Source organism: Podarcis tiliguerta (genome assembly GCF_965153285.1).
Source record: "Podarcis tiliguerta genome assembly, chromosome: 4".
In the NCBI taxonomy this organism is placed as follows: domain Eukaryota; kingdom Metazoa; phylum Chordata; class Lepidosauria; order Squamata; family Lacertidae; genus Podarcis; species Podarcis tiliguerta.
Window position 1 is genome coordinate 97,497,245 of NC_139537.1, and position 25,278 is coordinate 97,522,522.

Genomic DNA, 25,278 nt, shown 5'->3' on the forward strand with positions numbered 1-25,278 from the left:
TGATGTGCTTTCGAACTGCTAGGTTGGCAGGAAGGTCTCATTTTACTTGCCATCTTATGTGGCTGATGGTGGATCAAGCACACACGCTGGTCTCTGCCATTACACAATGCCCATTAACAGCTTGAGATGAATTTGAATGTGAACAACTATTCCTTTTATTGTTGACTCAAATGAATTGCTGGTTTGTCATTTACCACTGTGAAGCAGCTGTTGGTAGGAGGATAAATTATCCAGCAGTATAACGTGCTCATTTTGCAGAATTACATATTTACTTTCTGAGAAATAGTTAATGAAAACTTATCTGGAAGTTGAATGAATACCGAAAAGGTTGATAGAATGATTCAAAGACTACATGCGTTAGGTAATCACAAATAATAATTTTAATAGACTTGAATTATAACCTGAGAGTGTGCAAGCAGATGGTTTATTCCTGTAATTGTGGGAATATAGACTACAAATGCATTATTTTTTTCAGATTTTGTGCTGCTGATATACATTTGAATTTATCAATCAATTATGGAAATGGAATAGCCTACATTTGTTGGCCAGTATATGCTGAGTCTACGATCTCCTCCCACTCATCTATGCCCCCCAAAGTGTGTGTGATGGGGTGGACTATCATAAAAATATTATTAAGAAATAGTAACACATAGACTAACTTCCCCAGACTTTGTCAATAAAAAGTAATGGTGTATTCAATGGTGACTTTCTTTCTCACTAATTATAAACCATAATATAGCTACTTTCTCTGCTAACAGCAGCATTTTCTTCTTATTAAAAAACCCCCTACTTTTTCTTTTGTTAGGAGTTTATTCTTACACAAACCAATGAAGACAAAAGATTAAGGAAAGTCTTGTCCCTTGTCCACTGCCTTGTCCCTGGCTAAAAAAATATATGAAAATATGTTAAAGTTCTATAGTACCTTCTTCACTCACTCTGGCATGCAATTTCCTGTCTAGAAAGGCCAATGTCTGTGTTCTGATGCTGACTCCTGCGGACTGAAATCTAGGTCAGGACCTTCCACCCTTTTCTTCTTGCCTGCTTGGGAGCGGTGATGACTGATTGCTGCAAAGTGAGCTCAAAATCTAGCATCTGAAAAAGATGCTTAACGTATTTGGCCAGTGCTGGGAGACCTGCTGTTTAAAGTAAACCTTGAAAAAAAATAGCACCTGCCAGATACTCTAGGAGTTGGATTGGTGGGGATGGGAAAGATTTCCTAACTGTTTCTAGCTTATTTAGTTCAAGTAATGTTTTAAAAGATCATTATCCCAAACTGAATGTTTGGCAGGAGCACTAAGGCATACAGGGAGCTATTGATGAGTACAAACCATCCAGTTCATTCCTAAATTGGAGCAACTCTCCAAATGCAATGAGGTTATGTATAAATAAAGCGAATGAAATGGGGATAGACACCCCCATTTGAGAATGTCCATATGGTCACAGGAGCTGCATGTGTACCCTAGAGCTTCAGCAAGGACAGAGAATCAGGGTAATTCTGTATTCAATTGCAGGACAAAAATGGTGTTCGTTGATTTTGCTGACATTATATTTCTGCAGAAAGCAGTGCCGAATCCTAGGTTTCAGCTTGGGAGGAACTGATTGTGGAATGGACTTGGAGTCTACTGCAAATAAAAATTCTTGGCTTTCCTAGAAATTGTTCCGATCCTTTGCCCGAGGAGAAAACCTCTAAATTGAATTTTCATTGTAGTGAAATTTTAGTAGTTACTCTAGATGAGATTCACATGTTTTGTACCAGCTGTCTTCTAGTCAGCTCTCTGCAACTCAGTTGTCAAATGCAAATGGCAATTGTAGATTGTCATTGCAGTGGCCTGTTTTCAGCTCCCTCACAAAGGGATGTTATACTGATGTTCTCAAGCAATGGAACTCAGCCTAGATGTGTGATTATTCAATTGCACAGGTTTTTAGAGAGGTATGGATGAATCTCAGTTTCTGCATCATTTTGCATTTTTTTAAGCAGAGAAAAACAGAAGAAAAATCCCTATGAAAATTTTTCATGTTTCAGTTGAACAGGGCAATACAGCAGCCCATTCTACCAGCACAGAGACTTCAGAAGCTGGTGACAAAGACTGCAGGGCACCTCTGTCAAAGACTGCAGGGCACCTCTGTCTGGGTGCACCAGGAAGGTCTTATGTTCACTGCTGGTGGGTGGGGGTGGAGCAAGAAAGAGAGGATCAGCAATGATGGGAATGATTAAGTGGCAATTGTTCATCTCAGGAAAATTCAGGTGCAAGAATGCTAAACATGGTGCTTGTTTAAGGACTTTCTGGGCCAGCGCCGGGAAACATGGAGGACTGTGGTATATGCAATTGGGTTAAAATGTGGTGTAAACATTTTCTTTCCCCTAGAGTAGTGAAGACTGAGAGGGGACATGATAATACTTTTCAGATACCTGAAGGGCTTTCACAGAGATGAGCCAAAGACTGGTTCTCTGCTCCCCTACAGGGCAGGACTATATTCCATTCTTTTAAGGAAATAATTTATTGCTTCAAGCTATCTTGAAAAGTGGTTTGGAAAGACTGTAAGTAAATTAACCTCCTTTTTAAAATGGACCATTTTGCTGCCTCTGGTTTCTTCACCTGCCTTCCCATTTTCTCACTTCCTTCTATTACTTTGGTTTACCATGAATATCTACTCAGATACCTCACTAGGCAACTTCTGGTCTTGTGGCAACAGACACCTCATTTTCCTTCATTTGCAGCAGCACTTTAAGCTTGTTGTTTTAGCATTAATGTATTTAACTCTCCCATCACTATTTGCTTTTCTCTCGTTCTTTTTCCTCATATTTTCCTGAACTATTCTGGTTCCTATGCAGTGCTAAAAGCCTATGTGAGCTAATGCAAACTGTGATTCTAGGTCTATTGATATGAATGGCAAAGGCTCAACACCGATTCCCTGAAAATCATGGTTTGCAAATTGTGGTACAGTCTGAGGAATGCATTCACACACATCTTCCTCCCAGCCCTTTCCCCAGCAAAATTCCACCCCTTTTTCCTTTGATAGTTTCAATTGTGGTTTATGTGTGCACTGATATCAACCATGGTTAATGCAAGCCATATTCTTTCATAATAGGGCAGCAGACATGGTTTCATCCATTTTAACCTCTCAACCACCCCCAGGAGGAAGCTTAGACTCCCTCAACAATCCTTTAACAAGATCCACCAGGAAGAGCAGGGTTAGGATCCCTTGGATCTCTGGCTGAGCTGGAAAGTTCATAGGACAGCTGAGCTATAGCAGCGAAATGCTCATCCTTGGCTCAGTTGGAGATATGCTAGCATATCTCCCCCATTCCAGCTCAGCCAGCTCAACCCAACCTGCTGACCTAAGCCTGGTGATTTTAAGCCAGTGGATAAACCCTGTAAAAATGCCATCATAGGGGCAGAACCAGAGAGGGGAGACTAAGGCTGGATCCTGAGCCCGATCAGCTCAGTCATATGACCTCAAAACTCGACATAAATGAAGGTGTCAGGAATGCAGGTGGTGTAACTCAAACTGGATGACGTAACTCTAACTCTATTTTAGATATTCTTTTTTCCTCTGCCTGGCTTAGAACAGCTCAGCTCGTGCTGAGCCCCACAGCTCAGCCCCACTGCTGAATGGAATTTGGAGCCAGTTTATTTAACACAGGCTTAACTTATGCTGGGTTCTTCTGCATAGGATTTCTGCCTAAGAGAGAATGGATTGCCCAAAGTCACCAAGTGAGATTTGAACCTGAGTCTGGTCAGTTGCAGTCTATAGCCACCTCTATAGTCACTGCCTCATGCTGGCTGTCTAAAACTAATACAGTGGTACCTCGGGTTAGGAACTTAATTCGTTCCGGAGGTCTGTTCTTAACCTGAAACTGTTCTTAACCTGAAGCACCACTTTAGCTAATGGGGCCTCCTGCTGCCGCACTGTGCTGCTGCTGCGTGATTTCTGTTCTCATCCTGAAGCAAAGTTCTTAACCCGAGGTAATATTTCTGGATTAGCGGAGTCTGTAAGCTGAAGCATCTGTAACCTGAAGCGTATGTAACCCAAGGTACCACTGTATATAAATACTGCCATAGCTTAGAACAGGCATAGTTGAAGAAAACAGAAATTTGATTTCAATAGACCTCATTTGCAAAATGAAGTGTTTGAGATCACCACCTGGTGATAAAAGCAACTATGAATGCTGAAACATATAATTTGCTTTTGTTAGTTCTAATATTATTCATTCTCAGACAACAGAGAATATATGTTCTATAACTGAGGGAGGATCCAATAATTTGGATATGTTAGGATGCACTTTCTTTCCACCTAGGTTTGCATAGCACAATCTGTTTAATCACTATATTGAATAAAGCTGTATTATTCTATATGTTATTTTTGTTTTAGAAAAGTAGAGGCTTTTGTTTTTAATATTAAAAATTATCGCTTGCTTCCATTACTATTTCCCCAGAGGTGCAAATATTGAGGGTTTAGTGATCTGCAAATCAATTTATTGATTAAAAGGCAGATGATTTATCTACTACAAATATTTATTATGTGAGTGGAATATTTACTTCCAGAAAAGAAAGAGGAGGCAGTCTTCAAACCTTTTGTTTTTATATGAACTGGAGCTTTAAAACTGTACAGGGACTTGGAATGTTGCACTAAATCCCAAAGTGGTACATTAGTCACCAAAGGTCAACAGATGCAGCCAAAGATCCATGAGAAATTAATTTTTCATGTGGCTTGGCAATTTGTCATATGCAAGCACAGTTCTTTTATACAGCTATGCATTGGGGGGGGGGCACAAAGAGAGAGAGGATGTTGGAAGAATGTGTTTTAAGTTGTCAAAAACTGGTTCCATCGATGTTAATTGGATTTTTAGACATATAGCAATTATTAGGAAATCCACCTAACCTATCATTGCAGAACTATCGTTCTCATTAGCTCTAATTGAGATTGATTCTAATTAACGGGATGTCTACCTTAATGCCAATGGGATTTTAAATCTTAACTAGCCGTTTTGTGGATGGTGGCACATTGGATACCCTCCCCTTACAATTGTTAAAATCAGCTGGGAAAGTCTCACTGCAAATCCTTCTATTAGGGGATGAGATCAATGACTGGTAGGAGCAAAGCCTGGGCAGGTGCTGCTGTCTGAAATAGTCGGTGTATCTTCCCATAAGTTTTGGGACAAAATGGCGCATGTTTTGAACTCTGCCTTGAGTTAAATTTTCTGCCAGCTCCTGTTTTTGCTTGTTGATTGTGTTTTTTTTCGTCTGTTTACTGGGGTTGGATTTTGTTTGCTGGCATTAGATGCATTGGTTTTATTGTTTATTCATCAGGATTTTGTAAGCCATATTGCATATATGGCCTAAGGCGCATATAGCCACACAAAGCTAGAGGTTCCTCCTCTCTACAGCACATATATAGGAGGAACCTTTAACTATGTGTGGCTATATGCGCCTTAGGCTATATGCGATATATATACTGTGTGTATGTATGTATATATAGCTATAGATATAGATATAGATTACACAGCTATAGCTGTAGATATAGATTAGATAGCTATAGCTGTAGATGTAGATAGATATAGATATAGATGATATAGATATATAGATATATAGATATAGATGATATAGATAGATATAGATATAGATATAGATATAGATATAGATATAGATATAGATATAGATATAGATATAGATATAGATATATCCCTAAACTTTGAGGGAAGAAAGTGACTTTGCAGATCCTGAACAGATTGTCCATGCTTGTACTAATCTGCCACAACAGTTGCTCAGCAAAATACAATTGTCTCACCTAATTCTGATGCTCCTCTTCATATTCATTTGATATTCGTTGTGGAATGGGCACTCTGCCATCCTTCCTTTTCTCACTTTCCTGTGGAAGTGTAACAGTGTTAATAAAAGCTATTCTTAACTATCACTTTGCAGTCTTGATTAGTTTCAGTATAATTTCGCTTGGTGCCCTTGGAACAAACAAAAGGCAAATGCTTTTATAGAAGATAAATGCATGCCTTTTTAAAGGAAGACTCCCCTCCCTTCCTTTTCTTTCATGGGTTAAAACTACCTGCAAAGTGCCTGCTTGTTCATTGCATCCTCGTCTCTCCATCCAGCAGGGACCATCAATCATTTTGAAGCTGGTGATATTTTTTCTGCAAGATGCTCAGGTCTTTTCATATTGAAGGAACCTTGATTTAATCAGAGATTTAAAAAACCACCCTTTTAACTGAACACAGAGGACCCCCTTTTTTGAGTGATATCACATTTCCACTGCAAAATTAAATCAGAAATATTGCAGATGTATGGTAGTGAAAGAGACACGCAGCCAATTGCTTTGTTTTCTTGACAGAAGCAAATCTGAATTCTAGCAATGAGCTGTTTTTGCTGACTGTGTGGCACAGGCTGACTTTGGATCTTGGCAGTTTTTCTGTGAGCAGTAGATTGCTAATTTTATAAACTTAAAGAGAATCAGATCAGACATGGAGCTCCGGAAGACACTAATTCATTAGTTCCCTGCTTGGCAAAGAGCTGTTTCCCATCAGGAGCGAGCCAGCCTGGCTTCCTGTGCAGGTGGAAGATTTCACTGCTAGGCTGTTCCTTACATTTTCTTTAGAGCTGATTACCATTAAAGTTAATTAAATATGTTTATTCTTGCTGCAGAAAGTCATAATAGGAAACTGCTTTTAATATTTATTCACTGCTGCTATTTATTTATTTATTTTGTTAATCTCCCAGTTTGTGTGTGGCTATACAGAGAAGCACCAAGGCATAAAGTTATCTCTGAAACCCCTACCCCACACCCTGACAATCCAGTCAACAACCGACTTGATCATTTCACATGAGGGGGTTGCTCAAATATTTTCCTGGCAGTCTACCAGCCTGCAGAAACTCTCTTCCTGCAGCTCCTATTTGACACCATGTCAGTCATGGGCAGTTTGTTTTTATCAGTTCTTGGGGTGTCTTTCAGTACAGTAACTGCCTGAGAAGCATAATAGACTCTGCCAAACAAGCCTTAAATTGCTAGTCACCCCCTCCCCCCCCCCCAACAACAAAGCGCTCAAACAACTGGATATAATTCCAGGCATTTGTATGCTGCTTAAGAGTGTTTAAGGTGCTTAAAATACCTGTGTGCAGCAGGCAAAGGTTCTGCTATCTTGACCAAGCAAGGCTATAAGGCCAGCTGTTTCCTGATATTTATTCTTCATCTGGCCAACTGGTAGGTTTCAGCCCAATGGGATGATGCTGCATAGCCCCGTTCTCTTCTGTGAGAAACCTTGGCCAAAACAGTCTGTGGTAGCTTGGTAGGCTAAGTTCCCCAGCTTCAAACCATGAAACTCCTGTGGATGATTTTCAGGGGGTTCTGGGTCTCATAGTGCTGGTTTTGGTCCTGTGCCAACATCAACTAAGGGTCAAACCAAACATCACATTTAATACATTGCCTGTAGCTATGTATGTGGTTTTTTTTCTTACTCAAAAGGAACTGTATGGGGTTGAGTCCACAGTGGGGTATAACCTTTCCCTCACCAGCTGTGAGGGAAGTAAGTCCCACTGAATTAGGTAGGACTTCCTCCTAATGAAGTTTGTACAGTGGTACCTTAGGTTACATACGCTTCAGGTTACAGACACTTCAGGTTACAGACTCCGCTAACCCAGAAATAGTACCTCAGGTTAAGAACTTTGCTCAGGATGACAACAGAAATCATGCTCCGGCGGCAGCGGGAGGCCCCATTAGCTAAAGTGGTGCTTCAGGTTAAGAACAGTTTCAGGTTAAGAATGGACCTCCAGAACGAATTAAGTTCTTAACCCGAGGTACCACTGTATAGGATTGCAGCCTCAGTGAGGAATGCCATGTTTCAGAAGCAAAGAATCCAAAAGTGTGACTGGACTCATTTGAGAACAGTAATCTTTACTTCCCAAACTTGATGAGGTCTGACAAGGTCACACTTGTCACATACTGTATATCATTTCAGAGTCTCAGTGGGAGGTAAGATTGCAAAGCATGACTTCTGAAGGAGGGAACACTTTCACTATCAGCTTGCTTGCCTCAGGGCCCAGAGCTAAGGTAGAATGGAGATTGTATTAGGAAGGTCCTCTTAGATTACAAAATTACAAGAAGAACCTGCATTTTCAGGCCCACTCACTGTGGAAAAGAAATATTGAATAACAAACCATTGCTTTCCTATGCCACAAGGATTCTTTGTACTGAGCTAGAATGGACACAAACACCTTTGATTGCCTTTCGTTGATGTTGGATCCGCAGCAGGGGCTTGTTATCTTGCAGAGGTACGAAAGCACTTCAGCTGTAAAAATTCAAAGGAGACAAGAAATTTCTCTAATTGGGCTGTAACTGTCTGGGGAAAAGCAAATATATTGCATGTAGCGAATGTCTCTGTTTTAGTAGCTCATATGCTCCACTGTCCCTATGTTCTGGTACCTGTCTTGGGTAAAATCACCACCCCCATATTATTTTTATTCTGCTTTTTTGGAAGATGTTGGGGAAAATGCCTTTTAAATACATTTACTTGTAAATGTACAGTAAGCCTGCAACTTATGTCGGGGTTATGTTCCTGGGTTTGCGGATAAAGCCAAAATTGTGTATACAGTGGTACCTCGGGTTACATATGCTTCAGGTTACATACGCTTCAGGTTACAGACTCCACTTATCCAGAAATAGTACCTCAGGTTAAGAACTTTGCTTCAGGATGAGAATAGAAAACGCACGACGGCTGCGTGGCAGTAGCAGGAAGCCCCATTAGCTAAAGTGGTGCTTCAGGTTAAGAACAGTTTCAGGTTAAGAACAGACCTCCGGAACGAACTAAGTATTTAACCCAAGGTACCACTGTGGTCAAAACACATTGTGTTCAATGGCGGGTGGAACTGCCAAAGTCATTTTTCACAGAACTTTGGCCCCATTTTAATGTTTTTGCTATGTGTGTGAAGCTGAATGCACACAGGTTAAATGCGCCTAAGATCCAGGGTTACTCTATATTAGCAAACAAGAGGGTCTTGCAACACAATGTTGCAGAATAAAGTGCTGCCTGTTGGGAATTCCATTCCAGCACCTCCCATTTCATTTCTCTTCCCAGCCATTTTCTGCTTCTGCAGCCGCCAGTCAGCATTCCACAACTACAGAGCATACTCAGTCCTCATTGAGCTGCTTGTGGTTGCTTTTCTTCTGCTGCTTCTAGAGACTTCTTTCCTAAAAATGTGTTTGTGTGTGTGCTTCTGCAAATCTTGGAGTTTTCCCAAGCCTGCTGCAACCTCTCTTATGTGAGTGAATAGTGCTGTTTTGGTTGCATGAGCAATGGCATGTGCAGTTTGAAATACAGAGAATGATATGTCTTTATGAAGAGTCTCACCCGCCCCTAGACCTGCATAGAAGCGCTGATCTCAACTTCCCATAAAGTCACTAACAAAGGCTTTCAGTATAAAAGGCCCAGATCAGCAAAACCATTAAGTCATTGCAGCTGTATGCTGTGTTTGGAAAAGACATTTGTTTGAAGGGTGTGTGTGTGTGTGTGATATTGTTTTAGAATCTTGCCTCGGAGAAGGAATAAGTGGAGATTGATGTCTTGATGGTGGTGGCAGTGTCAGAAGCAGGATGGTTTTAATGTTTGCTTCAGGTGACAGGGGACAAAATTAAGGAGAAGCAAGCAGCTTCATGAAACAGACAAGGTCTCAGCTCAGATGTTGTGCTGTGGCATGCCTAACCCAGTGGCTGTAGTTGTCCTACTGAGCAACCACACATGGATGTAGCAATTGAACAAGGGTGCATATGTGTAAATTCCAGTGTGCCCAGGCACCAACTGTATGATTCACATGTACAGCAGATGTGTGCACCCTATTCAAATTGTACACCCATGTGTGGATGTCCAGTGGCTTCAGAAATGGGGTCAAGTGGACTAGAGAAAACCATGCTGTTGCTTCCCCATCACATGCAAGAGGAATCAAGATATCATCCAAACATGTTTGGTGTGTCACACGTTGTGCAGCATTACAGATACTGGGGAAAATTCTATATTTTGGGAACCTGGAATGGGGACTGGTATGGAATCAGGATGTGGGCCTTGGCTAGTCTAATGTATCTAGATAGTTCACTTTTATATTTGTAATATTTCAGCCTTTTTTTGTATTATTTATAAAGAAAACTTGCACCTTTCTCTTTCTCTCTCTCTCTCTCTCTCTCTCTCTCTCTGTGTGTGTGTGTGTAAGGACTATATGTGGTTCAAAACCAGAGTAACATCTGGCACACAAAACCGAAATACAAAATATGCTATTTATAACTTGACTTCACAGCAGTTTACCATCGTGTTTAGTGAACACCTATTTAAGTAGTCTGATAGGTGATAATTTTCCTCCATTTCCTTTTGGACTGTGTGACTTTCAATTGTGGCACTCCCCCCCCCCCCCCCGTGACTTCCTAAGTGTTTAAAAACCTCTTGTAGACAGCATGTTCTCAGCTTTCATGGATGGCATAAACATATCCAATGGTACTACATGAAGTGAACAAAAATTAGCTAGTATGTCTGCTGTTTTTCCTGAAGAAGCGCTCTTTCTGTTTTCCTATTTGGTTTGAGATTAAATATTCATCTTAAACACACTGTTATGCGCAAAAAACTTCATATTTTAAAAAGTAAACTGGCTCCTTGAGCATCTAATATTAGTTGTACATTAATAGCCATATATGCAGAAAAGTAACAAAATTTGGAATAATTTCTATCTGCCTGTTGCTTACCAGTCATCAATCACTGAATGGCACCTTTAGTTCATTCAAATAAACTTTGTAAAGAAGAAGAAATGGGAGATTTTTGTATGAGACTGAAAAGATCCGTGGCTGCCAAGAGCAACAACCCTGTCTCTCTTCCTCTCCTGTCCTCCCCTTCCCCATGTGATATCCAATAATACAAAAGGTGATGGATGTGACAGCACTTCACTGTATTTTCCTGTCTTCCATAACTGTAGAATATCCAATGAATTGCAGTGGCATCAGAGCATGTCTTCGTCTTGTACTTTGGCGATCACTCATAGTCAAGTAAGATTGTCTTCCATGAACACGATCTTAACAGTGAGCCCGTAAGTGACTGTGGAGGCCAATTCTGGATCCACACATCCTTCCACAGTGAGAACATTGGTTTCCGGGTGGGAGTTGATCATGGTGAGGGTTTGCCAAATGTACCTTCCTCTTAGCTCGTTTCTCCCTTTCATCCTGAGTTCGAGTGTCTTCAAAGCCCACAACGCCTTTGGTAAAGGCTGTTCTGCAATTGGGGCGCTCACAGGCCAGTGCTCCCCAGTTGTCAGTGTTTGTTGTTGTTGTTTAGTCGTTCAGTCGTGTCCGACTCTTCGTGACCCCATGGACCAGAGCACGCCAGGCACTCCTGTCTTCCACTGCCACCCGCAGTTTGGTCAGGTTCATGTTTGTAGCTTCGAGAACACTGTCTAACCATCTCATCCTCTGTCGTCCCCTTCTCCTTGTGCCCTCCATCTTTCCCAACATCAGGGTCTTTTCCAGTGAGTCTTCTCTTCTCATGAGGTGGCCAAAGTATTGGAGCCTCAGCTTCAAGATCTGTCCTTCCAGTGAGCACTCAGGGCTGATTTCCTTAAGAATGGATGCGTTTGATCTTCTTGCAGTCCATGGGACTCTCAAGAGTCTTCTCCAGCACCATAATTCAGTGTTTATACTACCCTTTTTTTTTTTTTTTTTTGCCTTGAGAAAGTATTTAAACCTCTTTTGCTGGCCACCAGCATTACGCTTTCCATTTTAAAGTTCAGAATAGAGTAGTTGCTTTGGAAGATGATAGTCAGGCATCTGAACAACATGACCAGTCCAACATGATCAAAGCATGTGTTCCCTATATCTCATTCTAGCTGCCTGATATGAACATGTGAACGGACTCCAGTGCACAAGCAGGCTAGCCCCAGGCCCGAGGCAGTGACTCACACATCAGTCATGCTTTCAAATGACGTGATCAGCATCAGTTGAAGGAGGTCCTTTGGTCTTATGCTCCTGATTGACCAAGGATTGTGAGAGAGAGAACCCCATGGGTGCACATTGGCTGCTGATGCAATGTGAACATTGATATCTAGGAGGCAGGGGTAGTCCACTCATGCTACCCACTCACAAATGTAGCCCACTCACAAATTCTTACTTAATACCTGAAGACAGTTTATGACTAGAAGTTACAGGAGAACGGTAAGTGGGGCGGGGGGGGGGGGATATGGGGCTCAGTACCCTCTGTGTCACGCAGGGAGGGTAAATGGGCTTGTTTCAGGCAGAAATGTGGGGAAGGGAATAGGTGAAGGCAGGAGCTGGTGTCTGAACAGTGTAGGAACACTTTAAAAAATGCTTGTCCTAGCAGGTGGTGTGAGAACCAGCGGAATACATTTGGCTGGCATTGATGAGACTCCCCCCCCCCCCCAGCAGTACGCAGTGTTTGGTTCTGGTCTGACAGATTATTTTATATTATGTAATTTCCCCCATTTCCCAGGGCAATAGGGTTTTCCAGGACACCTGTATGTGGTGACTTTCCTGATAAGGAGAAAGTACTCAAAACTCGATTTATTTTCATAATATCTGTGTATTGACAAATATATCGGGAGAGCACATTCCCTCCAGGTAGGTAGGGACATGGTTCTCAATGTTGTGGTGTGAAGTGGTGACTGATTGTTTTTTAGTTCATGTGTGAGATAGTGAAAATGGCTCTTTAATCTCTTTCCATTACACTTTCTTGATGGTCTGTAGGCTCTTGTTCTGTGAAATGAGTTTTCCCCAAAATATGTATAAATAGAATGGGACAAAAGTTAATTCATCTACATCCTCTTTGTATGTGATGGATTGTCAACAGGAAGAGTGAGCTGTCAATAAGATTTTTTTTTCCCTCAGGAAAGGGAGACGTTCTGTACCTTTTTCTACTGGGCTGTTTGCCTGTAAGCGTCAACCATTGACTAACACACAGTGCTTTTTTCTGGGGGAACTCAAAGGTGCCCTGTATCAACACCTTTTCCCCCTAAAATTAAAAAAGCAGTGCTAATACCGATAACCTGTTTAGAACATGAGGTCTGTCCTGTGTGGAAAAGTACAATGTTGAGCAATGTTCAAGTGAGCAAAGTTCAATGTTGAACTTTGTAGAAAGGGATGCTGCTGCACACAGATGTTGGTGTTTTGGCAGCAGAACCTAAAGCATGTCCCTTGTCTGATGTTTTTGTAGTGATTACTGTTATTTGCATAAATATTGTATCATTGTTTGTACACTACTAACCACAACTAAGAATACAGGACAGAGCGGATCTGGTTCAGAGTATAATCCTCCATGTGAGTCATTTGCAGAGGGAGCAACTTCTGACTGGTGCAAGCACAGCCTGGTGGCAACTCAGCTTAGCATGGCAGATAAACATGGTTGGTGGCACAGTACAGTAATTGAACAAAGCATTGCTAGGAAGCAGCACCAATTAGAGTGGGTTTTTCAGGCCAGATGCTTCTTCCTCCACACAGTTTCATGACTTCAAAAAACTGCCATGTGATTGGCTTTTAGTACATTTGAACCGGGCCATTTGACACCTTAAACTTCCATTAGACTTCCCAGCAAATAATGCCATAAGTGACATTTTAGGAGGATCCTGCTCAGAGAGAATATATGTAGGGAAAGTGTGTGGGAAAATTATAATAAGAGTTGTTTCTCAGGGTGGAGTTGCACATCTTGGGGAAAAAAATTCAAAATACTTGTCTCTCATTCCTTGCTATACCTCCCCGCCCCATCACCCACCCTAGAAGGATAATGTCCCCTGATTTATCCCAGATTTGATCTGCCTTTCCCAATATATAACAGAAGCCTTTGGGTGGAGGAGAAAGGAAAAGTAAAGTAAAGCCGTAAACGTCTGCCCTGCTCTTCTGAGCTTGCTTTGAAAGTGTTTAAAGTACACTGCCTTGTTGGAAAGGTGTACAGGGTCACTGCGGAAGAGCACAGGCGTATTTGGCAATGGAGTTTTGAATTCTCAGAACACTGTTAAATGAGGGCCGCTGCAGCTGTGATAAAACTGATGTAATGCTACGGCATTGTGCCATCTATTGTATTAGAGCTTCATGGTCAACACGCACTGGATTTATGCCTCTACAGCGTGCAGGAGAAATTTTATTTGGGTTGTTAGAGAAGTCCATCAGGTCCACGTCAAAGTCATTTGGAAGGTTGTTGGTGAGGCACCAGATTCTACGTGTCTGAGTCTCATTTGCATTAGAAAGTATGAGACTCTGTTCTTATTAAGGATGACAGTTCATTGCTAGCTGTTAAGGTACTTAAAGTGTTTTGTCTTAATTAAAAGTCTTCAGCTTTTACCACCTTAATTGATGAGCACTAAAATCCTTTATCATCCCCATCATGCTTCTGAACCCATAAAGGAACTAACCACACTCCATCATTTCTCCCCCCCTTTTCTTTTTTTAATCATTAAAAAGAGGAAGGCAAGATAACATGAGGAATAACTGTGTTTATAACCTTCATGAGAATCTTGATGCAAAGTGCCTTCTGCACCTTAGTTTTTCTTGCAGTGCTCTCTGAGCACAAATGGAAAAGAGGAAATGTGTAAGATTACAGTATTCTAAGAATCATGGCTAGTGCTCATCAGAGAACAGCATGGCATGGACTGACAGAATAAGCAACTTTAGGTGGTAGAGGTAAGTATATGCTTAACCTGTAAGCGAGGCTTAAAGGGATCCCACCATTTATTCAAGGAGCTCTCCCTAGACACAGGGCCAGCCCTTCCATGAGGCAGAGTGAGGTAGATACCTCAGGCAGCAAATTCTGAGGGGCGTAAAGTGGCTAGAAAGCTGTGTCACAAGGTCTGCCCTCTTTAGCTTGCTGCTCTTCTATCTCCAGTGTTAAAGTAAGTAAGGTTTTCCCAGACATGTCCTCTTTTTTCAGAGGTAAAATCACCATACGGGCAGATTTTTTAACAGTTTACCAAATGTCCAGGTTTTTATTTTTATACCATTTGTTTGTGACACAGCCGGCAGCCGCCGGAGTGAGCGATGCAGTGCAGACTGGGGCAACCTGCGAGGGGCCATTCTAGGCCTCGTGTTGTTTCTGGTGACCCCCAGGTCTGACGCAGCCTTCCTGGGGCTCTGGGCCCTGTGTTTTCTCCGGCCGCCTGCCTGGCTCAGCCTTCCTGGGTCCGCTCAGCCTCACATCGCCTGGAGATGCAGCGTCAGGTGAGCAGGAGGCTGAAGAAAACAAAGGTAAGAGCGGGGAGGGAAGGAGGGGCAGGCGAGGAAGGGGTCAGTGACAGATATGAGGGGTGGTAGGGGGTTGCCCTGAATTTTTCTCACAAAATGTGGGAGGGTATGTCATTTTCATTTTTAATTACCATTATTAAATATTTAACTACAACTTCTATCTTTTACTGCGCGCACGCGCGCGCGCACACACACACACACACAATTTCAGAAAGAGAAAGGTGAAGGAGTCAAACATTTTTATAAAATATACTTGCTCAGATAAGTGGTCTAGAATTACATTGTTAGTGTTTTGATGTTTCTCAATCAGGTTTGTGAATATATTATAGTTTATGTAATTTTGCTGGGATCAATGCCGTCAGAAACTCAACTCTAACTTACAAGAGTAATATATTAAATAACGATTCTTTTAGTCTGTGTCTGGCTGGATTTACTTTTGAGTTTCGTTTCACTGGCTTCTGCTTAATCAGGCAAGGATGCAGCAGACTTTCAAATGCCCTGATCTGTCACTTGTTGCTTCTGTTCAGTATTAATGGCCACTGACAAGTCAGCAATTTGCCCTCAAAATATGATTGATAGGCAATATTCTGGACGAATACTTTGAGAGGGGATATTCTAGATGTGTTGTGAATATTTGGTCATTAACATTTACATTTGATACAATGATTTATTTATTTTTTGTCGCCAACAATATTTCTTTACCGTATAGTTATGTGCTTGAGTGGGGGTGCCATTCTGGATGGTATCTGTGGCTCCCTTCACTGTACCAGTCAGACAAGTTTCTTTGGCAGATAATGGCTTTGGCTGGCCAGTTAAGTACTGTGATTTAACATTAGAGAGAGGTTGCTCTGTTGCCATAGAGACACATGGCTGGGCCTTTCCCCATCATCCTAGAGAGGAGAATGAAAGGTTAAGTGGGCTGTGTTATGTGAGCTGTGTGAGAGAGTTGGGGTGATGCTGGAAGCTGGAGGACACAAAGACATGTTTTCTCTCTGCTGCATCCAAAGCTGAGTTTAGGCTTCTCTGTTAACCTAATGGAGAAGCATGATCTGTCGGGCTGTTCATGTTGTGAGCCTTTCCATCCAGTGGTCAGGTGTAAATAAAAGCATATCCCCTACCCCATTTTTTATTTTCATTTTTCTTCAGTCTTGTAGAAACGACCCAGAAATTTGTATGGTCACATGTTGTTAATCTGCTTTTGTTTTTTGGGTATTCCAGTGCTTATCTAATAGCTTAACAAAGAAATCCCGAATAAGTCTCTAAGATGGTTGGGTGGCGCCTTGTATGCCTCCTGGCAACGCCTGCAGCCAAGCTGGTGCCAAACGTACTGCTCTACTTTCCTTTGGACAAAATAAGTGAGGCCAAGAGCGAGGTCTTGTCATCTGGACAGCCCAGGACTAGGCCTGGGCAATGTATCAAAGAATGAGCTGCATCAGCCCTGGCCCTAGGAGGTGCCAGAGTGAAACCACTGCTGCTCCCGTTGGGGGAGCTGAGGTGGTTTCACTCTGGAGCCTCACTGGGCCAGGGCTGATGCAACACGTTCCTCCCTCTGCTTTTCAACATCACGAGGTATCACTTTGCGTGTTCAGACCCAGAGACCTCCCCCTTAAATAAAGACACATTTAACTCAAATTTTAGTTTTGGTTTTTGACAGAATTTAGGCCACAGCTTCATTGATTACAGAAAAGTGAGTGGTTGCATAGGCTCTGGTTCGACTAGCTCCTTGCACCCTTGCAGGTAGTGCTGACCCAGAGCTCTATCATGGGTCAGCCAAGGGTGAACACCTGAGGCAGGTGAAAATCCTGGGAACAGACTATGTTCACTATCCATATGCTCCCCTGGACTCAGGCACGGGCACAACCCCCTTTCGAGGGTTGACCAAACCAAGTTGAGTCCCTGGATTCCTTTAACGGAATACCTTTCACATAGGGATGGCAGGACCGTTCTCCCATCCCTATCACTTGAACCAGTGCCTATCCGCAACCTTACAAGTTGTGACGAATTGCTACATGGCAGGTGAAACCCAAATGGCAACAGCCAATCAGCCAAGTGGGGAAATTCCTGCCGTGCCCCTGTCCCAACAACAGACTACACATGACGGCATAGCAAGGTCAATCACAAAATGCCCTAAAATTAGGGAAAGGTGGGCGGGTGCACAAGCCGAAAGAGGAAGCTCTGGGACACGTGCATGGGCCCATTGGCCAGATTACACCCAGCAATGAGGGACCTACCAATCGGGTGTTGTGGCATCCAACAGACCCACCCACAACCAGGAGGTCAGTCTCCAGGTTTCACCGCAACACATGCCCTCTTTTAGGGAGGACACGATATATCACAATGCTTGGCTGGTGATACACTGCAATGTTGAAAAGCTGATATCACCCAGCCCTACTCAGGACCTCCATATACACTGCCCAGGCTTGTTCCCTGGTGAGTTCACTTTGGTGCTGCTAACACAGAGGTTTGACTTCATCCTCAGAGGCTCACTCAATTGTCTCTCAAGGCAGACAGATGCCAACACCAATATGACATGGCACATCAAGCCAGGTACTGCGCAACAGTGGCAAAACAAACAGGACATCAGAGAAATCAGAATTGTAGAATCATATAATTGTAGAGTTGGAAGTCACCCCAGGGGTCAAATAGTCCAACCCTCTGCAACACATCCAGGACCAGATTCACGATATTGAACATATAAATTAACAACAACAAAACTTCAGGTTTAACATGTTGTGTTAAGAGTTTTCCATGTTAACTCAAATTCCAAAGTGCTGGGAAATTACAGTAACATGCTTGTAACATGGTTGCCTCAATTGCATGATGGACTCAGTTACGTAAATGCCATGTTTTAGTGAACAGACAGATCTGGGACTTGGGTCCACCACTCTCCCACTAGCAGCCATCCAGCTGAAACAAAACAGTGGGATAAGATACTATAACATAATAGTATTCCCTAAATAATACATCTGTTAAGGGATTGATCATTAATAGCTGTAGTTTCCTGGCATTTTTTAGTTTGAATGAATACGGAAAGCCCTTAACACAACATGTTAAATTGAGACATTGTTTGCTAATTGAATTTGATTACTTTTGAGAAGGCTATGCTGACAACTCCCAGGCAAACTAGAAATTTAAAAAGAAAAGCTCAATGGAAAACTCAGTGGGAGAAATGAGAAACAGGGTTCATTTCATCAGCTTTCCAGAAAGGCCAGCTCCACTGGGGGTCCTCTCCTTCATCTATAGTCTAATAGCAGCCATTCTCGCAATTATCCTTCCTACACTGCCAAGTTTCAAATCAGTCCATTAAACCATTTTCTACCTATAAGACAGAGGGCCTACTCCTGCCCCTATCGTCAATTGTCATTATAATGGTGGAATGCAATTCAGCAAACTCACCCTTAACTTAGAGTCATAGTTGTGGCCTTATAACAAAACTGCCTTATGCAAAGTATGCACATTGGCCCTGTCTAGCATAGGCATCTACTCTGACAGCAGTTGTTTTTGAGCCCTGCGACCGGAGACCAATTTAATTCCAGTGTGAGAAACTTTTGCTCCTCCAAATGGTGCTGCACCACAAATTAGTGCCAGCAAGCATGGCCATTGGCCAGGGATGTTGGGAGTTGTAGTTCAGAAACATCTGGAGGGCGAAAGGTTCCCACATCTGAATTCAGTGCAAACTTTTGCATACAAAGTATAGTGTATGCTCCTAACGCTGAGCTATTGCCCCCCTCCTCACGGTGCAATCAAGGATTCCTAGTGATATACATACAGAGACTCCAAGATGGACAGCCTTAGTTTTTATTGAAACTTGGAAATTTCAAGGCCGCCCCCACCCCACATTTTTTGCTTAAATTCACAGAGTATGGGAAGCTTCCTTATTTGACAGCATTGTGTCAAAATGGCATGAGTTCAGTGGCCATGCAGATAGCACTATTCACCGATAGAGGATTTATCCATCAGTTCAGTCTGTCAAAGCAATTCATGTGAAAGTCACTGTTGTTCATTTATTTGCCTTATTTATTGTTGTTGTCGTCCATGGAAGTTGTGTTTCTTAAGTGAAAGAACGCCATGCAAATAAGAAAATAAGACAAACAAAATCCATACCCTGTTTCCTGTTTGCTCATATTTTTGCAGCTCTCGATAACAATCTCAAGACATTCAAAATGAGGAGCATGCTAGTTAGCCCTGTGTTACTACTAGTAGGATTCTAGAAATTGCTGATAGCATTAACGTGATCTTCTATTCAGTGACAGTCCAAGGAGACTATCTTGTAATAAACATTTTACATGAATTGTTTCTTGCTGAAAGTATTCTTCAATCAATGGCTTATCAGACAAATAAAAAGGGTACTGATGCATTTCTGGACCAATTAAGTTTTTTGGGGGCAGTTATTAAGGCTTTAATTGAATACAATTTAATTAAGATGCAAGGCTATGCATCTGAAGTATTTAGTAGGCTTTTGAGCACAGAAATAATCAATAATCAGAGGAAACAATAAAAGAAACCTTGATGTCTGTCTTTATCTGTATCTTTTCTCATTTTCATGATGCATATGGAAATCATACTGCCAGATATAGCCTTCTAATCTATGCTTTTCCAAAGAATTTAGAACACCTGCACCTAGTAACTAGACTGCTTTTATAAGACAATAAAATTAAATGCAAAACTGAGACAGATTACACAAAATCAAAGTCGGAAAAATGTTAGACCTCCACTTTAATAAAGCAAGGGCAAATGACCAAATTCTGACCTCTCCAGTTTCTGCCTGAGTATGTCCTGTGAAACCCAAAAATTCATTGGAAGCGTGGGACTGGTTTCCATATTGGAAGGTCCATCAAGGCAGACAAGTCTCCCTGAATGTTAGCCCATGACCATCTTCTGACCCTCCAAAATCTGCTGGACTCCAGCTTCTATCATCTCTGACCATTAGTCATGCTGGCTGGGACTGATGGCAGCTGGAGTCTACAATAGCTGGAGGGCCACATTTTTCCTATCCCTGATCTACAGTGAAAGCAGAAAGAGAACTTTTATTCGCAATATTGAACTATTTTATAAAAAAAGTTTTTAGAAAAAGGTTGTCCACTCCAACCAGTCTTGTATTACTATGCACAACTATAGGGGGATATTTATTTATTTATTTTTGCATTATTTATTTCTTCAGCCAAACAGCTCATGGGGCAGCTGACAGTAAAATACAAACAACAGTAAAATCCTGGCAATACAAGCAGTGCAGCAAATAAAAACATTGTGGATCAAATCGATCATAATAAAAACCTTAATAAAGCAATACTTGAAATAGGTTAAAACATAGCATTTAAAAATCCTGACATACCTTTTTTGTTATCTGCCTAACATCTCAAGCAAACAGTGTGTGTGCCAGGCAACCCTTCTTAAGAAAGAAGTTTCAGTCTAAGGTTGTGTACACACTAGTTTAGTGTGCATTCAATGCACTGTGTGTGCTGCAGTTGCTGCCTTTTTTTTGGTCTTGTGTAGAGTGTCAACCCTGATCCACACACATACCCCTATCTTGCAATGAGTTAATGTGTGTGTTTTTTCCATTTTTATCCAACCACATAAATTCATACTTCAGTCTCATGTGTACAAATGGAGGTGCAAATAATAACGTTCTTGGGGTGTTTCCCCACAATGGTGACCTTGCAGTGGAGCATCTCACTTCCTTTCTGCCCCTTGGTTCCTCGTGGTTCATTAATTTCAACAACATCTTAGTTTCTGCTTTACCAGTAGACTGCTGGTGGCACTGGGCGCCGCACACATATTTTATTTTGTGACGGTAGGATATATCAGAAATCTTGTATCTCAGAAACAAACAAGCAAAAATGGCCACATTCACAGGAAGGCATGTCTGCATGTTTCCAGATTGGGTTTCTGAGGGTCAGGGTGACATGTGCACCCTTAAATACAATTTTCCACCCATTATTCTGTGAAATGGTATACTAGAAAACTTACATCTAAAAAAGTTACAATTGGACCCATGCACATATACTTGTTGGCATGGAATCCCTAACTGAGGGAACGTTGATGTGCACTACCCTGCAAAATACACACCCACCTGGATGTACAGTGGTGCCTCGCAAGACGAAATTAATCCGTTCCGCGAGTCTCTTCGTCTAGCGGTTTTTTCGTCTTGCGAAGCAACCCTATTAGCGGATTAGCGCTATTAGCGGCTATTAGCGGCTATTCAAGGCTTAAGGGATTAGCGGATTAGCTGCTAAAAGGCTATTAGCAGCTTAGTGCCTTAGAAAAAGGGGGTGGGGAGCGAAAAAAACCCTCAAGAATCGCAAGACATTTTCGTCTTGCGAAGCAAGCCCATAGAGAAATTCGGCCTGCGAAGCACCTCTGAAAACGGAAAACCCTTTCGTCTAGCGGGTTTTCCGTCTTGCGAGGCATTCGTCTTGTGGGGCACCACTGTACATATAGCAACGATGGAGCTGCTCCTTCAAGTGTATTGTGCAGGTATGGACAACTGCAAAGTGATGGGTATAGAAGCCCTCAGAGAGTGAGGGGGAAGAAGCCCTGTGTGTTTCAAGCACTTTGTGTGTGCATGGCCTGAGCATTCCACGTCTTGTGCCACCCCCACCCCCCGGATCTTCTGCAGTGTGGAAGTAGCTCAAAGCACACACATTACAGCAAGTTAAATAATTTTCTGATGGTAGAAGGCTTGGCGAAGCACTGGCAGTGATACAACAGCATGTCATGGCTACAGCTCTGGTTCACATGCTGAATGTTGTTTCCTTCGCTTGAAAGCTGTAGCTGAGCAAACGCAGCCAGGGACCTCGTCACCCACACATTTCCTTGACTTCAGGAGGCCAGCCATTTTTTCTGCTCCTTGGCAATAATAACAAACCTTGCTTGGGATTTCTTTTTCCTATTTCTTTTAATTGAGAAAGCTAGTAACGATAATTGCCACGCTTTGGCAATCTAATTTTCTAAACTGTGTGCATTTACTTGTGTCCTGGAGAGCCCTTACAATTAAACTATGTTTTTGTTCGTTTGTTTTTTGTTTGCTGTGTCTGCAATCCAGCAGATTTGTCCACACTTGCACAGCCTTTATTCCACAAAGATCCCATCTTTGAAGAAAATACAGATGGGAAAGTGGGTGAGAGGGAAAAGCTTCAAACTGTGTGCTGTCCCTGGAAATCATCCCCACGGGGACTTTTGCCACCCCCTACCTTCATGCCCTCTCACCAAACCTCCGAAATTCAGCCAGGCCACAGCATTCAGCCCCACTCCCAATGTAAAGCAATTGGAGCAAGGATTAAAGGGTTGTTTCTGTTTTGGGAATTCTATTTCCATATAAGGTTGTAGAGGGCAAAAGGTGGTCTGAAAAGTAGCATCTTAAAAAGCCCCCCCCCCCCCAGCAACAGCAGGCAATGGACTCCTCAAATATTTACTGTTGTGCAGCTCTTGGTACACATAGATTGAGGTGCTTAAAATTCATTTGAATGCATAGTATTTAAATGGTGTGATGTCCCTATGAGAGCCCCAGAAGCAGGCTGTGCTTGCCTCAGGATTGCTGAGATTTCATGCAATTATGCTCTATGTCTCAGGGTTTATAGAGACATATATATGAATTATATTGTCTTCATATTTGAGCTCTCTCTCTCATGGCCACAAATTTTGCTATAATATCCTGTGCTTTTGATGTTGCTAAGGTGCTGTTGGGACCTTGGTCTGTGTGCCAGATAAGTATGCAAAGGATGAGGTAGAAGGTCTGAAAAGATATCCAGCCATTTCTAGGAAAATGTCTGCCTACCAACTGCTTGTGAGTTTTGCAGCCTGAAACCTGGTTGCTGGTAGCAGGATTATTTACTGTCTCCTTACTCCCTTAATATGTTCAGATGCTGTGCCCACTTTGGCTTTGATAGGAGAGAGTTGCATCTTTATCTCAGTTCTTGCATCAATTCTCAGCAGTCAGGGTCTCAAGTATATGGGCCAAATTTCAACCTGACCTTTACCTAGCTCTAGTGTTGTCATATTCTGTGTCTCAAGATGGCAGGAGACGGAGCTGTGTAACTGCTAACGGTTCAAGGCAGGAACCTTGTACAGTGGTACCTCGGGTTAAGTACTTAATTTGTTCCGGAGGTCCGTACTTAACCTGAAACTGTTCTTAACCTGAAGCACCACTTTAGCTAATGGAGCCTCCCACTGCTGCGTGATTTCTGTTCTCATCCTGAAGCAAAGTTCTTAACCCGAGGTAATATTTCTGGGTTAACGGAGTCTGTAACCCAAAGTGTTTGTAACCTGAAACGTCTGTAACCCAAGGTGCCACTGTATTGCTTTTCTAGTACCTGAATGTGACTCTGCAAAACACTGCCAGCCATTCTAGGTTTGCTAGTTTTGCTGACAATAGTTTCCTAGCTTCTTTTCCACATTGCCCTCTTGTTCAGTCAGCTGTTGATTTTCATAAGGATGGGTGGGCATCCTGAAACACTTCGTTAATCTTATTAGTTTTTTCTTTTCTCTTGCTACATTCAAAGTAGCTTGGGAGTTTTTCCTAATTGCCTTGAAATTTCATTGGAAACAAACTTTAGTGACAGTTTAGGAATGTGTCCACCCCACCCCCTTACAGAAAATTCTGTCATCTAAGCCTTTTTCTCCCTCCTCCTCCTCCTCCTCAAAAATCTTCAAGAACTACACAAAACCGAAACACTACATTCACCTTGAAATTTTACATTACATTAATTTTGGTGAGAACTGGTGGTTTACCTACCAAAATACTTCTTCCAAATGTAGTATTTCTGTGACTTGCCATTAAGTTGCATGCAAACTCCTCATTGCTTTACCTTTCTGTCTTCTGCCACTTCCTCTCTTTTTATTTCTTCCCATGAGTCAAATAGGAGATGGGTCTGCTTACTTTTAATGGCCAAGTGGTGGTGTGGCCCAGGCATGTCCCCTATCCGGCACCCTGCTGAGGAAGATGGCAGCCTGCCTGGGGATCAGCCAATGGCAGACAAGCTTAGGTGCAGGCATTCTCCAGGGGGCAGGCCCAACTGGCCAATAGGTGTCACTTGGGTCCACTCCCGTGGGCATAAATTGAGGCCTGTCTAGGCCTCCTACCCAGTTCATCATCGGATCTCCTGTCCACCTTCCCTCCCTTGATCTATGCTTTTCCTTGATGCTAAGACCTTGATATGGACTTTGTTGGCTGCCATATTTGGGGCTGGGCAAGAATTTTTCTACTTGGGACATTGGCACAAGCCATTTGGTTTATACCTTCTTCATAGCCACCATAACAACTTTGTGAGTTTAGGCATCTGAAGGCATCCGTGTTCAGAGAAGTTTTTAATGGTTCTTGTTTTAATGTGTTTTTAATATTTTGTTGGGAGCTGCCCAGAGTGGCCATAGAACTCCTCCAATGGGGATCCCTCGGGGTGTACCCCTATCTGGTGTAGGTCCTGGGGCCCCCAAGATGTGGTTTATCCTTAGATGCACTCCCAGCAGATAGGCTGGGGTGGAATAAATGGCTATACCTAATGACTCTGCGAAAAAAATTCACACCTATAATAAATAAAGTTGTAGCCTATTTGAGCCCATTTTTTTTCTTGTCTGGTTATTCCTCATTTAGGGAGTGACAGGGTCATGGAGCCTTGGGATGCAATGAGGTATTTGAGACAGAGACCTATATTTTTGTTGTCACTCCTTAAAACACCATGCAAACCAATAGTCCTGTGTTAGGAGTTCTTTGCACCCAAACAATTGCCTTCTTTCAATTCTGAGAGTTCACTTTTTCAAGATCACAGTTCCTCAGATGTTTGCTTTTTCAGTTTCACTTGGCTTTCAGCAAACGACTGTCTCTTTTTTTAAAAGGCTCAGCTGTTTTATTTACTCCTGAACATTGAAGTACAGCTTCAATGAATTGTCAGCAATACAGTTCTGGACTTGTTTTCTGAGTTGTTGCAGTTAATTTAAGACCCATGATTGTGTATGAGTGTTTCAAATTGTTTGCTCCAGTGTGCAATTATGCTGCACTTTTCCACATTAAATTTCACCTGCCATTGCCTCCCTTGGTCACATCACATTTTTTGCTCTGAGATTACCTTC

At 42.2% G+C, this 25,278-nt stretch overlaps 1 protein-coding gene and 1 long non-coding RNA gene across 12 annotated transcripts in view; both read left to right on the top strand.

Moving 5' to 3' along the window:
* PCDH9 (protocadherin 9) overlaps nt 1-25,278 on the top strand; it is a 746,233-nt gene that overhangs the window by 87,913 nt on the left and 633,042 nt on the right. The gene's annotated exons all lie outside the window — the stretch shown is intronic.
* Nucleotides 3,756-4,370, top strand: LOC310675386. Its single transcript, XR_014510086.1, has 2 exons — nt 3,756-3,840; nt 3,987-4,370. It is a non-coding gene; the product is annotated as an uncharacterized lncRNA (long non-coding RNA).